Source organism: Phyllobates terribilis, unplaced genomic scaffold (assembly GCF_046119375.1).
Source record: "Phyllobates terribilis strain yellow unplaced genomic scaffold, ASM4611937v1 Scaffold_8__6_contigs__length_399053987, whole genome shotgun sequence".
In the NCBI taxonomy this organism is placed as follows: Eukaryota; Metazoa; Chordata; class Amphibia; order Anura; family Dendrobatidae; genus Phyllobates; species Phyllobates terribilis.
In genome coordinates, this window is record NW_027362768.1 from 293,296,176 (window position 1) to 293,309,630 (window position 13,455).

General features: G+C 50.2%; 1 protein-coding gene and 1 pseudogene across 4 annotated transcripts in view; one reads left to right on the forward strand and one right to left on the reverse strand.

Moving 5' to 3' along the window:
- Positions 1-9,951, forward strand: part of LOC141157749 (eukaryotic translation initiation factor 3 subunit L-like) — a 35,182-nt pseudogene extending 25,231 nt beyond the window's left edge.
- Positions 1-13,455, reverse strand: part of LOC141157322 (microtubule-associated serine/threonine-protein kinase 3-like) — a 490,040-nt gene that overhangs the window by 416,935 nt on the left and 59,650 nt on the right. The window lies entirely within an intron of this gene.

Sequence of the window (13,455 nt, forward strand, 5' to 3'; positions counted from 1 at the left end):
TGTCCTGCTTATAGTATCCAATGAGCCCATGTTGTACCAATGCAGGATCATACGCAGGCACAATAATATATATTGTTTATTTTTTACAAAGCAAGAGTCAGCAAGACCTAAACGGCAAAGTGCTTGATCATATGTCGTCCTGGGGACATTCCTTCGAGCGGAGAATGCTGGGGTAGAAAGATGTCCAGAGACCTCACATAATTGAGTTTTCACCATGTTTGCTTTTTTTTTTCCCTCCCAGTTTCCTGAAGTTATATACCACTATGCCCGTGGCCAAGCTGGCAGGATTCTTGGATTTACCAGAACAGGAATTTCGCATTCAGCTTCTCGTTTTCAAGCATAAGATGAAGAACCTCGTGTGGACTAGCGGCATTTCTGCACTGGAGGGAGAATTTCAGTCCGCATCAGAAGTGGACTTCTACATAGATAAGGTACAGTATTCAGCTGTGTGATTATCCAAGTTTTACACATTTAATAATACATTGGATGGCATTCTGGTTTTTGTCTTATCCGCATAGTTGTTGTCGTTCCTATATTATGTGTAACTGACCTTCTTCAATTTATTTTGATTCCATTCTCCTTTAGGACATGATTCACATTGCAGATACCAAAGTCGCCTGACGCTACTGAGACTTCTTTATACGACAGATACACAAGTTTGAAGAGGTGAGGGTTTGCTATAATTATAAGGGCTCATGTTCTAGCGCTGTAAAGCAGTAAGGCGGTTCCGCTCACTGCTGTATCTGGAGGCGAGTGGGGCCGTTGATGTCACACCTTCAGATATCTTACAGCTTGTGGGCATCTGTGGCTGATATCGTTCTCCTCTCCTCACTTGCCTGCACAAGCTGAAATTCATCTCTGATGCCAACTGGAATTATTTCACTAGAATGGACATACAGGTAGTCCACATAAGGTTATTAGTTAGAATGGGACAGGTGCCCAATACCTGCCGCTCAGGCACGCCAGTCAGATATCTGCTCACCTACCGATACGGAAGTGAGCCGAACAAGATTACCCCTTTAAATCAAAGAAAAAAAAAAGCTCTAAATTTGACTCCTGTGACCATGCTTTCTTTAGATTTAGCGTTCTTTTAAAAGGTAATGTGGCACCCCAGGGGTCTGGTTTCCACAGTAACAGCAATGTTATGTCTGAGAGCAGGTGGGAGGTCTCTTGGTCAGGAATCCTATGCATGCCACACCTCCTGCCCAGTCCTGGGAGGGGAAGGACTTCCCCTATATAAACCTGGGGCTGAGGCAGGGTGAGGGAGTAGAGAAGAAGTAGAGACAGAGAAAAGAAGCAAATATAGGAACAGAACATCAGGAGCTCTGTGGGAGCAGTGTTACAAGGAGTCAGGGGCTGGCAGCTGCAGAGCTCGCCCTGACTGGGAAGATTTCTTACCGGACCCGGAATCCGAGGCTGTGGGGACTAACTCCTACCCAGCAGCAGAATCCGTCAGGCAGGGGATTCCAGGTCCTCTGGCCAAGAAACCCGAAGGCACGGTGACACGCATGGGACCAGCACCGCCGTCGTGGAGCGGAAGCTACTAGAAGGCCCCGAGTCACCGGCCATACGGGTGAGCACCACACGGCACACTCAGGGACGTGGGCTACTTTTACCCGCCTCTAGCAAGGTAGCCAGAAGAGTACAGTTAGTTTGGGAGGCCTACAACTCCGCCTGGCCAGGGGAGATCCCATCTGCTCAAGGACTGACCAGGCCCCAATCGCTAGCCAGTACTCCGGGAGGGTCTATCTTTGTCACCAGTAAAGACCCTGAACTACACCGTACCGTCTCCGAGTGGTTCCTGCTACCCCCATCGTCCACGTCGGCTGCCCTGAGGCGATACCCCTCCCGTTGGGGGTTATACTATCACGCTGCACAATCCTACCACCGGCCTCAGCGGTCTGCCCTGCAGCGGCAGCTCCATAGCTGCATTCGACGGGTGGCGTAGTCGTCCAACATCTACCGCTAATACAGCGCCACTTAGTCTGACTCCCTGGGCACGGACCGGGTCACCGCCACGAGACTACTACCCTCAACAGATCCGGCTCCGGGTAAGCTCCCGCGTGCGCAACGCTGCGCGACACAGGCCCAGGGGTGCGTCAACTTTTGGCGTAGTCGGCAGGATCTCGTGCCCGCAACCACCGGGTACTGCGTGCCTGAAAAAGACTGTTCAAACTTACCAGTGGTGAAGATTCCCGCCATCCGGCGCCATCTTCTACATTCTTCCCGCCATCTGCGAAGTTTTCCCGCCATCCGGCGCCATCTTCGGCCTTCTTCCCGCCATCCGTGGAGGTTTCCCGCCATTGGACGCCATCTTGAGGACGCCGCGCGGGAAGAAAAGGGGCGTGGACTCCGAAAGCGCGCGAGAACTGAAGCCCCGCCTCACGTCCGGACGTTGCGTAAGGTCCTGGAAGGAGCCCAGCAGACGCCGACGTCACAGGAGCGCGACGGAAGGTCCTCAACCCTGATGATCCACTGCGGAGCCGCGGCCTACGGAAGAGGATCATCGCAAGGTCGCCACGGTCCACTAGGGGGGAGAAGGATGTCGGATACGGAGGAGAGCTTCACCGCTTCATCCCCCGCCAGCGCCACCGCTGTTGCGGTCATGCCTTTCACCATGCCCTATATCCCGGGGGCAGCCTGGCTACCCCAGTACTCGGGGGAATCGCATACCCTGCATGACTTTAGAGAAAAGCTGTATAGCCTCTTCCAAGTGTACCCCCTTACAGAAGAGCAAAAAGTGAGCATCCTGGTGGCCCAATTAACCGGGGCAGCCCAAAGGGAGGTAAAGTCCTGGCCACCTGGGGGGAGGACTGTCGCAGGGATACTGGCCCGGCTGAGGGACACCTTTGATACCCGCACCTCAGCCGAGATGAAGCTCAGATTCTACGGGTGCAAACAGCGGGCACATGAGAGTATAAGGGACTATGCATTAAACATACAAGAAGCCCTGAGAGCCATTAAGCAGACCGACCCTGACGGCGTGGGAGACGAGGACAGGCTGTTGACTGAACAATTTATAGAGGGTTTATATTGCAATGCCCACCGAACCCAGTTGCGGGCAATGGCCTTACAGGACCCTCATCTGGGATTTGCACAGTTCAAGGACAGAGCCATCCGGGTGCTCCGAGAACCGGCACCAGGTGGCGTTGTGACCCACAGACGCCCCACTACCACTTACCACCAGGAGGCGGCGCCCTTGTCGGCAGGGCCTGTGGGAGCTGATGCGCAGGCTTTGAGCAATGACCCGGCTCCAGACCTGCACCATCAGGTCCAAGAGCTAGCTAAAAGCGTTGCTCCGCTAACCCGAACTGTGCAGTCTTTACAGGTTTCTACTCCAGGGAAGATCCAGCTGGCATCCGGACCGGAGGACATCCCGTGGCGTCGACCAAGGAGGACCCCACCGGCCAGAGGAAGACCCAGCGACCGATACAACGAGGACGGACGACCCATCTGCCGCCGCTGTAATCAACCCGGACATATGGCAAGGTACTGTCCTTTAAACTGGCACAACCTAGGGTAGAGGGCCAACCCCTAGGAAAAAGATCATCAGGCCCATCGAACTGGCGCGACAAATATGTGGGAGGACGTCCAGTCTTGCCTGTGGTACTGGATGGCATTCCTATGAGTGCCCTACTGGACACCGGGTCACAGGTCACCACCATCCCGTACGTGCTCTTCAAGCAGTACTGGAATGACTCGGATATTACCCGCTACCCTGACGACGACTTGAGTATCATCGCCAGCAATGGTCAGCCCGTGCCACAGATCGGATTTAAAGAGGTGACCATTAAAATTGGTAGAGTTGAACTGGCAGCACAGGGACTGATCATTGTAGACATTGACAAACACGAGAGTCACCCAAAGATAACTCTAGGAACTAATGTAATTGAAAATTGTCTTACAGAGGTGATTTTCCTTTTACAGCAGGTTGCCAAGAACGCCAGCTCCGGCGAGCAGCGAGTGCTCCAAAAAGAGATCCGGGCACTGATGCGACGGCAACAGGTGGAACTCTCCGGCGGTGAGATTGGTAGCGTGAGAATGTGTGACCCTTTCCCTATTGCCATGCCCCCAAAAAGTGAAATGATGATTTGGTGCCGGGCAGCTATTGGTCTGAGAGGTAGAGATTACCAGGCAATGGTAGAACCAGTTTACTCAGACAGTAGGCCCACCATCTTGACAGCACGGGGGGTGGTTAATGTACGCCATGGGAGGGTGCCCGTTCGCATAATCAATATCGGGAAGAGGGAAGTGTACCTGCCCCGGTATGCCACGCTAGCCAAATTATATACCATTAACCAAAATGCTATACAATCTGTGGAACCCTTGCCTCCATCTCACCCGGAGGAAGGTAACGGCTCTAAGAAAACAATGGAGGACTGGTGTCAGCAACTACATTTGGGTACTGACTCCACTCCCTCACACCAGAAACAGGGAGTCTATCGGGTGGTTCAAGAGTACGAGAGAGTGTTTAGTAAACACCCGTTAGACTTCGGGCGAGTCAAGGGGGTAGAACACCACATCCCCACGGGAGACCATCCTCCCATAAAAGAGAGATATCGACCCGTACCCCCTGCACACTACCAACACGCCAAGGGGATGCTTAGAGACATGAAGGAGGCTGGGGTGATCAGGGATAGCTGTAGCCCCTGGGCAGCTCCACTAGTCTTAGTCAAAAAGAAAGACAACACCATGAGGATGCGTGTAGATTACCGGAAAATCAACCGTATCACACACAAGGATGCGTACCCCTTACCAAGGATAGAGGAGTCTTTGGCTGCTTTAAGATCTGCTAACTTCTTCTCTACCTTGGATCTCACTAGTGGGTACTGGCAGGTTCCTGTAGCAGAGGCGGACCGGGAGAAGACCGCATTCACCACCCCGATGGGACTTAGCGAGTTTACCTGCATGCCGTTCGGACTCTGCAACGCACCAGGAACCTTCCAACGATTAATGGAGTGCTGTCTGGGCCACAGAAACTTCGAGACGGTCCTGTTGTACCTGGACGATGTCATCGTATATTCTAAGACTTATGAGGACCACCTGAAACACCTGGCGGAAGTGTTCGAAGCTCTGGCAAGCTACGGCCTAAAGGTGAAACCCTCCAAGTGTCACCTCCTGAAACCAAAGGTGCAGTACCTGGGACACGTGGTGAGCGCTGATGGAGTGGCTCCCGACCCTGATAAGATCACCGCAATTAAGGAATGGCCAAGTCCCTCCAGTGTAAAGGAAGTGCGGCAGTTCCTCGGGTTGGTAGGCTATTACCGCAGATTCATCCCCGGTTTCACCAAAAAGGCAGCTCCTATGCAGGACCTCCTGATAGGCCAGTCCCGGAAGGCCAAGAACCAGAAGCCGCCCTTCAGATGGGAGAAGTTGGAAGAAGAGTCCTTCCGCCAGCTGAAGATGGCCCTCACGGGGGATGAAATCCTGGCGTACCCGGATTACAGCCAGCCCTTTATCCTCTACACCGACGCAAGTAACATCGGGCTAGGAGCCGTGCTGTCCCAGATCCAGCAGGGGAAAGAGCGAGTAATCGCTTACGCCAGCCGAAAACTGCGACCCACCGAAAGAAACCCTGAGAATTACAGCTCATTTAAGCTAGAGTTCCTGGCAGTGGTGTGGGCAGTCACCGAACGCTTTAAGCATTACCTTGCTTCTTCCCGGTTCACCGTGTACACGGATAACAACCCGTTGACACACCTGGACACGGCAAGACTCGGTGCCCTAGAGCAGAGATGGATGGCCCGTCTGTCCAACTACGAGTTCACAATCAAATACCGGGCAGGGCGCTCCAATACCAACGCGGACGCCCTGTCCAGGATGCCAAACCTACCGGACGTAGGAGAAGATCCAGAGGGACTGGAAGAAGTCGAACTCCCCGCGTTCCACCGTCATGGGACTATCCAGTATTCCCATCGGGTAAGGAGTAAGCAAGCCGCTACGTTTAACCCCTTGCCTCACTACAACTGGGAGGAAACGCAGGACAGTGACCCTGCCGTCCGGCTGGTGAAGGAGATGCTGACTCGGCCAGAGGCTCGCCTTGACCCAGACGCTCCGGAGGAAGCCAAACAACTGTGGGCTGAGAAGAGTCGACTGTTCCTTTACAAGGGGAAGTTGTGCCGCAGAATGGTTAACTCCCGGACGCATGAACTAATCTGGCAAGTAGTGGTGCCACGGAGAGACGCAGCCATGGTGATGGAAGCATACCATGACGGGGCTGGACACTTCGGATGGAAGAAGCTGGAGTTCCTGCTGCGTGGGCGGTTCCACTGGGTAGGCATGAGGGGAACCATCGAGAGGTGGTGCAGAGACTGTGGCCCGTGCAACCTAAGAAGGAAGGACCGTGCCAGCCAGAAGACTCCCCTGCAGTCCATCGTCACCCGGCAGCCGTTGGAACTGGTAGCCTTGGATCATGTAAAACTGACCCCAAGCAGAAGTGGCTACGTCTACGCGTTAACCATTGTGGATCATTACTCCCGGTTCTTGGTTGTCGTCCCCGTTAAGGACTTAACGGCTCAAACAGCAGCTAGAGCCTTCCAGCAGCACTTCTGCCGTCCACACGGGTACCCGGACCAAGTGCTGACGGACCAGGGACCTGCCTTTGAAGCGGAGGTCTTCCAGGAATTCTGCAATCTGTATGGCTGCCGGAAGATAAGGACGACACCCTATCATCCGCAAACTAATGGACTTTGTGAGAAAATGAACCAGGTGGTAATGGATCTTCTGAAAACGTTGCCCCTGGAAGAACGCAGTCTGTGGCCTGAGAAGCTGCCCGATCTGGTGGACCTATACAACCACATCCCGGTAGGTTCCACCAACTGTACCCCGGCTTACCTAATGAGGGCGAGACCTGGTAAGTTACCTGTTGACCTGGAAATGGGAGTCCTGACACCCGAGGACACTTCACCAGAAGCAGACTGGGACACAGAGAGGCAGCAGCAGTACCGGAAAGTACAGGAGAGCGTGGAGCGAAGTCTCTGTCAGGCTAGGGAGAGACAAGAGAAAACTTACAACCAGTATGCTCCCGCTGTTCCCCTGGTACCCGGAGAGCAGGTCTTGAAGAGGAAAAGACGGCTCCACAAGTTGGACGACCAGTGGGAGAAGGACCCGTACACCGTACTGCCCTCAAGCCACGAGAACCCGAAAGTCTGTACCATCAGTAAAGACGGAGGGGAGACCATAGCCATTGTATCCCGGGATCACCTGAAGAAGTGTCCTGAACAGCTACGGAACCCTGAAGAGGAACAAGAAGACCATCGACCCGTAGAGGAAAGGGAAGATATGGTTAGTACTGTGCTCGGAGACTTCCCTCGGTCCTGGACTCAAGTCAATGGTGCAGTTGTGGTACCCGTCCTCACGTTCCTCCAACCAGCATCCCAAGTGCCTACGGAGCAACAGGTAGAGCTGGAAGAGCAGCCGGTCCAGGAGGCAGAAGACTCCACACAAGCAGAACAGGAGGATCAACCCTCTGCTTATAGTGAGCCTGCCGTACCCCTAGTGAGCCAAAGAGCCGGTAGACAGCTGCCCAGTTTACCCTTGACAGCTCCTACACCCTGTAGTTCAGGGCTAGACAGTCAGCTCCGTAGGTCCACTAGGGCCACTAGAGGCCAGTTACCCGCACGTTGGAGGATTTGAAGTGTATAAATTGTTTTATTTGTGGTTATCTGTTTTTCTTGTTGCTTGTGTATAATTATGTGTTTCTAGTTATTTATAGGAGTCCTTGGTGGATTTACCGGGAATCCTTGTACATGGTTGGAGCGTAACCCAGGAATGGACTAAAGACTGTTAAGGACTCGGGGCAGGACAGACCCCTACCTGGTTACGTCTCCCTGTTTTGGTGAAATGGACACCTTGCTTTCTTCAAAGACTGCACCCGGTTACGGACATGCCGTGACCACCTTTATGTGTTTCTTTATTGTATTGTTATTGTTATATCTTGTTATGTTTTTCTAAAATATGTTTAGTCCCGGAGTACTAAATTTCACTAGGGGGGAATGTGGCACCCCAGGGGTCTGGTTTCCACAGTAACAGCAATGTTATGTCTGAGAGCAGGTGGGAGGTCTCTTGGTCAGGAATCCTATGCATGCCACACCTCCTGCCCAGTCCTGGGAGGGGAAGGACTTCCCCTATATAAACCTGGGGCTGAGGCAGGGTGAGGGAGTAGAGAAGAAGTAGAGACAGAGAAAAGAAGCAAATATAGGAACAGAACATCAGGAGCTCTGTGGGAGCAGTGTTACAAGGAGTCAGGGGCTGGCAGCTGCAGAGCTCGCCCTGACTGGGAAGATTTCTTACCAGACCCGGAGTCCGAGGCTGTGGGGACTAACTCCTACCCAGCAGCAGAATCCGTCAGGCAGGGGATTCCAGGTCCTCTGGCCAAGAAACCCGAAGGCACGGTCATACGCATGGGACCAGCACCGCCGTCGTGGAGCGGAAGCTACTAGAAGGCCCCGAGTCACCGGCCATACGGGTGAGCACCACACGGCACACTCAGGGACGTGGGCTACTTTTACCCGCCTCTAGCAAGGTAGCCAGAAGAGTACAGTTAGTTTGGGAGGCCTACAACTCCGCCTGGCCAGGGGAGATCCCATCTGCTCAAGGACTGACCAGGCCCCAATCGCTAGCCAGTACTCCGGGAGGGTCTATCTTTGTCACCAGTAAAGACCCTGAACTACACCGTACCGTCTCCGAGTGGTTCCTGCTACCCCATCGTCCACGTCGGCTGCCCTGAGGCCATACCCCTCCCGTTGGGGGTTATACTATCACGCTGCACAATCCTACCACCGGCCTCAGCGGTCTGCCCTGCAGCGGCAGCTCCATAGCTGCATTCGACGGGTGGCGTAGTCGTCCAACATCTACCGCTAATACAGCGCCACTTAGTCTGACTCCCTGGGCACGGACCGGGTCACCGCCACGAGACTACTACCCTCAACAGATCCGGCTCCGGGTAAGCTCCCGCGTGCGCAACGCTGCGCGACACAGGCCCAGGGGTGCGTCAGTAACCTGTCAAGTATGATACTTCTATTAACCTGCAGATATAGGTTTAATCTGCAGGTTAATAGCGTTATGAAGGTGCCCAGCCGTTGTACTGAAAGTGCTGCACTCGGGAGAAAATGAACTTTATTTCTCCATGGAGCTGCTGGCTTTCCGTCAAGCCTGGAGCAATTACAGTCCCTGCTCACAGCACTGAGAGCAGCCGCTGTAAGCATGGACCGGCACTGACTGACAGCTGGCTCTGCGATTCATCAGTGACAGCTGTCAGTCAAAATGCTGCGTCGTGGTGACAGGTTCACAGTGCTGTGAGAGGTAACTGAAACCATGCTAGCAAGCTGGTATGACTGAAAGCCGGCTGCTCCCGGGAGAAATAAAGTTCATTTTCTCCTGGGTGCTGCATTTTCAGTACTGCTGCCGGGCACCCTCATAAAGCTATTGCAGGTTAATAGCGTTATCTGACCTGACAGGTTCCCTTTAATCTTATGATTAATAGGTTAATTGTTATGTAGCTGTATTCGGAGATTTAAGCTCTTCTGGTTTCAGGTGCACATGTGTATAGTATATTATTGGAGTCTAATAATTGGAAATTATATCATTGTACTTTTTCATTTACTGCCAAGGTTCATTAAGGATTTTTTACTAGAGATATGCACAGATCCAAAAACTTAGACAAGAATGCCATATTGGACTAGTTTAATGCACGTTAAAGAGTGCAGGTGAGGCCTCTAAAGCCTCTTCAGTACGTCTGTATTATGTGACTGAAACTTAGATTTCTGTTTTACAGCTAGACAAAACTTTGCAGAAGATGAGCGAGAAACCTTGAAAGCAGTTCAAGTAGACAAGATATTTATAAGGACTGAAGGTCAACCTACATCTCCCCACACATTGCTGGCGCTATCAAGTGGACTTAAATGTTTTAATAAAAAATCTAAAAACTTTCAAAACCAGTTTACAGAGTAAATGTTTTTCTGCCTTTAGCCATGTTTTCTGCACCACGTAGTTTGTGTAGGCACGCTAATCTTAGGTAATCTAATCCTTTTTTTTTTTTAAACAATGTGTTTATTGAATTTTGCACAAAAATCAGAACATACAATCTATAGGGCCAACATATGCCCAAAACTGTGCCCCAATCTCTGGGCTTACAAAATGTACAAAATGAACAGTATAAAAATAAAATAAAAGGAAAATACATATCCATAAAAGAAAAAAAATGGATTAATTACATTAAACTCCCCATATATTAGATGGTTGTGAGAAATAATTTATATCCGTAAGTGCTGTGAATGTCGCATGGCTCATATTTCTCTATCGCTTCATTGGGGGACACAGGACCATGGGTGTATGCTGCTTTCGCTAGGAGGTTGACACTATGCAAAAAAATGAAAATGGCTCCTCCTCCGCAGTATACACCCGCCTACAGGCACCAAGCTCACTGTGAGCTGTGAATGTCGCATGGCTCATATTTTCTCTATTGCAAGATCGGAGGTGCAAGGTAGGGAGAGGGGCCCAGAATCGTCCCGCGCGTCACCCAAACTCAGAACAGCGCACAAAATATCTCGCTTCCTCAACGTTCCCATGTATAAACAATGGGCTGTTTAACCAAGGTTCCCATATTTTATCAGTTTTCTTCTTTGCCTTGAGTGTGTGTGCCAGAGCCCTTTCATATTGACAGTTCGTGTTTAGTCTGGTCACTATCTCCCCCACCGTAGGGATGCCCATTCCTTTCCATTTAGCCGCGATAGCTGATCTAACTGCGATCAGAATATGTGACAAAATTCCTCTAATTTCCCAGGGGACATCCATTAATCCTATATGAAGTATTCCCATACTAGGTGTTATCTCCAGGTGAGTCCCCAGTACATCCCATATCAAATTATCCAATGCCCCCCATAGTGATTGAAGTTTTGGACAAAACCATCACATGTGGCCCAACGAGCCTTCCTCATTGCATCCTCTCCAACATAAAGATGATGATTCAGACCCGAAGTGTACCATCTGTGCCGGGTAGTAGTACCACCTCATGTGCGTCTTTTTAAGCTGCTCTAGGTGGTTTAAACACGACGAAACTCGCTGGACCTCATCCAAACCATCCCGTCAGTCCTGAGGGTCCGTCGAAATTCTTAGATCCCGTTCCCAACGAGTCATATACGTCAATTTATCGTCCAGATCTGGGTCGTTTAGAGCCCTATAAAGTATAGAAACCCCCTTAGAACCGGTCTTAGAGTGGAGAAAATAACCCATAGCTCTTTTATCCTTAGGTAGAATAAAAAAGGGGGATGTCTGTGTAGAGTGAAGTAAATGCCTTATTTGGCAATACTGGTAAAACAAGGGCCGTAGGTCCGGGAATCTCATAACTAGTTTATCAAAAGGAATTATTACATTGTCCTCCAACAGGTCTGCTAGCGATTGAACTCCAGCTGTCACCCAACGTTGAAGGTTAATATATGGAATATGATATTCTAGAGCTCGTAAAGAGATCTCAGTCCTGGGGAGTAACAGCAGTTTGGATGCCAAATTCCTCCAACAATGCATAGTAGCCTCCGATGTTGGTAACACGGCGACCATAGTGCTTCGCTTCACTACTTCTGTCTCCAATATCAATCTGGTAGAATGGTTTCGGGCAAGTAAGTACTCTATTTGTAACCATTTGTGGCCACTGTCCATGTTCCACCAGTCCCTGATTCCCGTCAAGACCGCCGCTGTATAGTAGGCTATGAGATTGGGCATGCCCATCCCTCCCATGTCATATGGATAATACAAAAGTCTACCAGACACCCTCGGTCTCCTATTGTCCCAAACGTAATTATTAGCCAGTCTTTGAAGGGTATTTATGATTTTAGAAGGGATTTTAATTGGGATACACCTAAAATAGTATAACATTTTTGGAAGGACCTTCACTTTAAAAATATTTATCCTGGCTATCCACGATGCAACAACGTTTTGTAATACCGCCAGCTCCTCCCGCACCGTATTTATCAGTCTAGTAAAATTTACTTCCACTAATTGTTTTGAAAGGGTTAAGCTGATACTCAAATACGTCATTCCTTCCTGCGCCCACTGAAAAGGGTATGCCCCTTCCAGTCTTTGCCTAAGTGACAACGGAACAAAAATCGGCAGGACAACCATCTTAGCTACATTCAGTTTATAATACGAGATGTTCGTAAACGTTTTGAGATCGGACATAATGGCAGAGAAGGACCTGTCCAGATCAGTGCATGGGATAACCACATCGTCTGCATAAAGACCGATTTTGTGGGAGGACCCCCCCCACCGAGATGCCCGAAATCTCTGACTTATTTCTAATCTTTTCAGCCAAGGGCTCCATACATAAAGCAAATATGACTGGAGATAAGGGGCAGCCCTGCCATGTCCCATTTGTTATGGGGAAGGATTCAGAGAGGAAACCAGACGTCAAAACCTTAGCGGAAGGAGTGGAGTACAATGCGTTAATAGCAGACAGAATAGGTCCTTTTAGTCCAAATTTAAGCAAAACACTTTTAAGGTATCCCCAGTGCACCCTATCAAACGCTTTCTCAGCATCTAGCGACAGGAGTGCACTGGGGAGGTCGCTCAACTCTGCCACTCTGATCTGATCAGATCCAACATCCTCCTCGTACCATCTTTAGCTTCCCTACCAGCTACAAAACCAACTTGATCCGAGGATATCAGGGAAGGAACGACACGATTTAGTCTAACAGCCAAAGAGCTTGGTAAAGATCTTTACATCACTATTCAAAAGTGCTATTGGTCTAAAATTACCTGGAGAATCAGGGGTCTTTCTAGGCTAAGGCAATTTGACGATCGTAGCCTCCAAATTAGGTACTGCTACCTTTCCCGAGTCTCTCCAGGTATTATATAACCTGATAAGGTATGGGGTAAGAATTTTTTGGAAACCACGATAGTACTCATTAGCCATGCCGTCTGGGCCAGGGGTCTTGTGACATTTGGATGAATTAATAACATCTTTCAGTTCTACTTCTGTGAAGGGGGCATTCAATATTTGTAACTGTTCCCGGGAAACCTTCGGGAGCTTCAAATCACTCAAATATTGATCAATATCTGTTGTGGCTGTGGGGTATCAACATCATCTTTTAGGTTATATAAAGATCTATAGTATGCAGCAAAGACTGTAGCTATGTCCTTCGGACTTCTGGCTATCAACCCTTTCGAGTCCCGTAGATGATCTATTCTGGATTTTGCAGCCCTTTTCTTGACCCGCCTGGCCAAAACGGCTCCCGGCCTATCTCCCATGGCGTAGTGACTAAGTTGGAACTTGCGGAGGTTATATTCATATACTGCCAGCATATCAGAGCGCAGTTTAAATCTGAGCTGATATATGGCCTCAGTGGTAGCCGGTGAGGGGGAGGTTTTATTTAATATTTCTAGCTTTTTCAACTCAGTCAGGAGGTCATTCCTATGTTGCTTCCTCTTTCTTTTCAATTGTGACGCTTGTTGTAAGAAGAC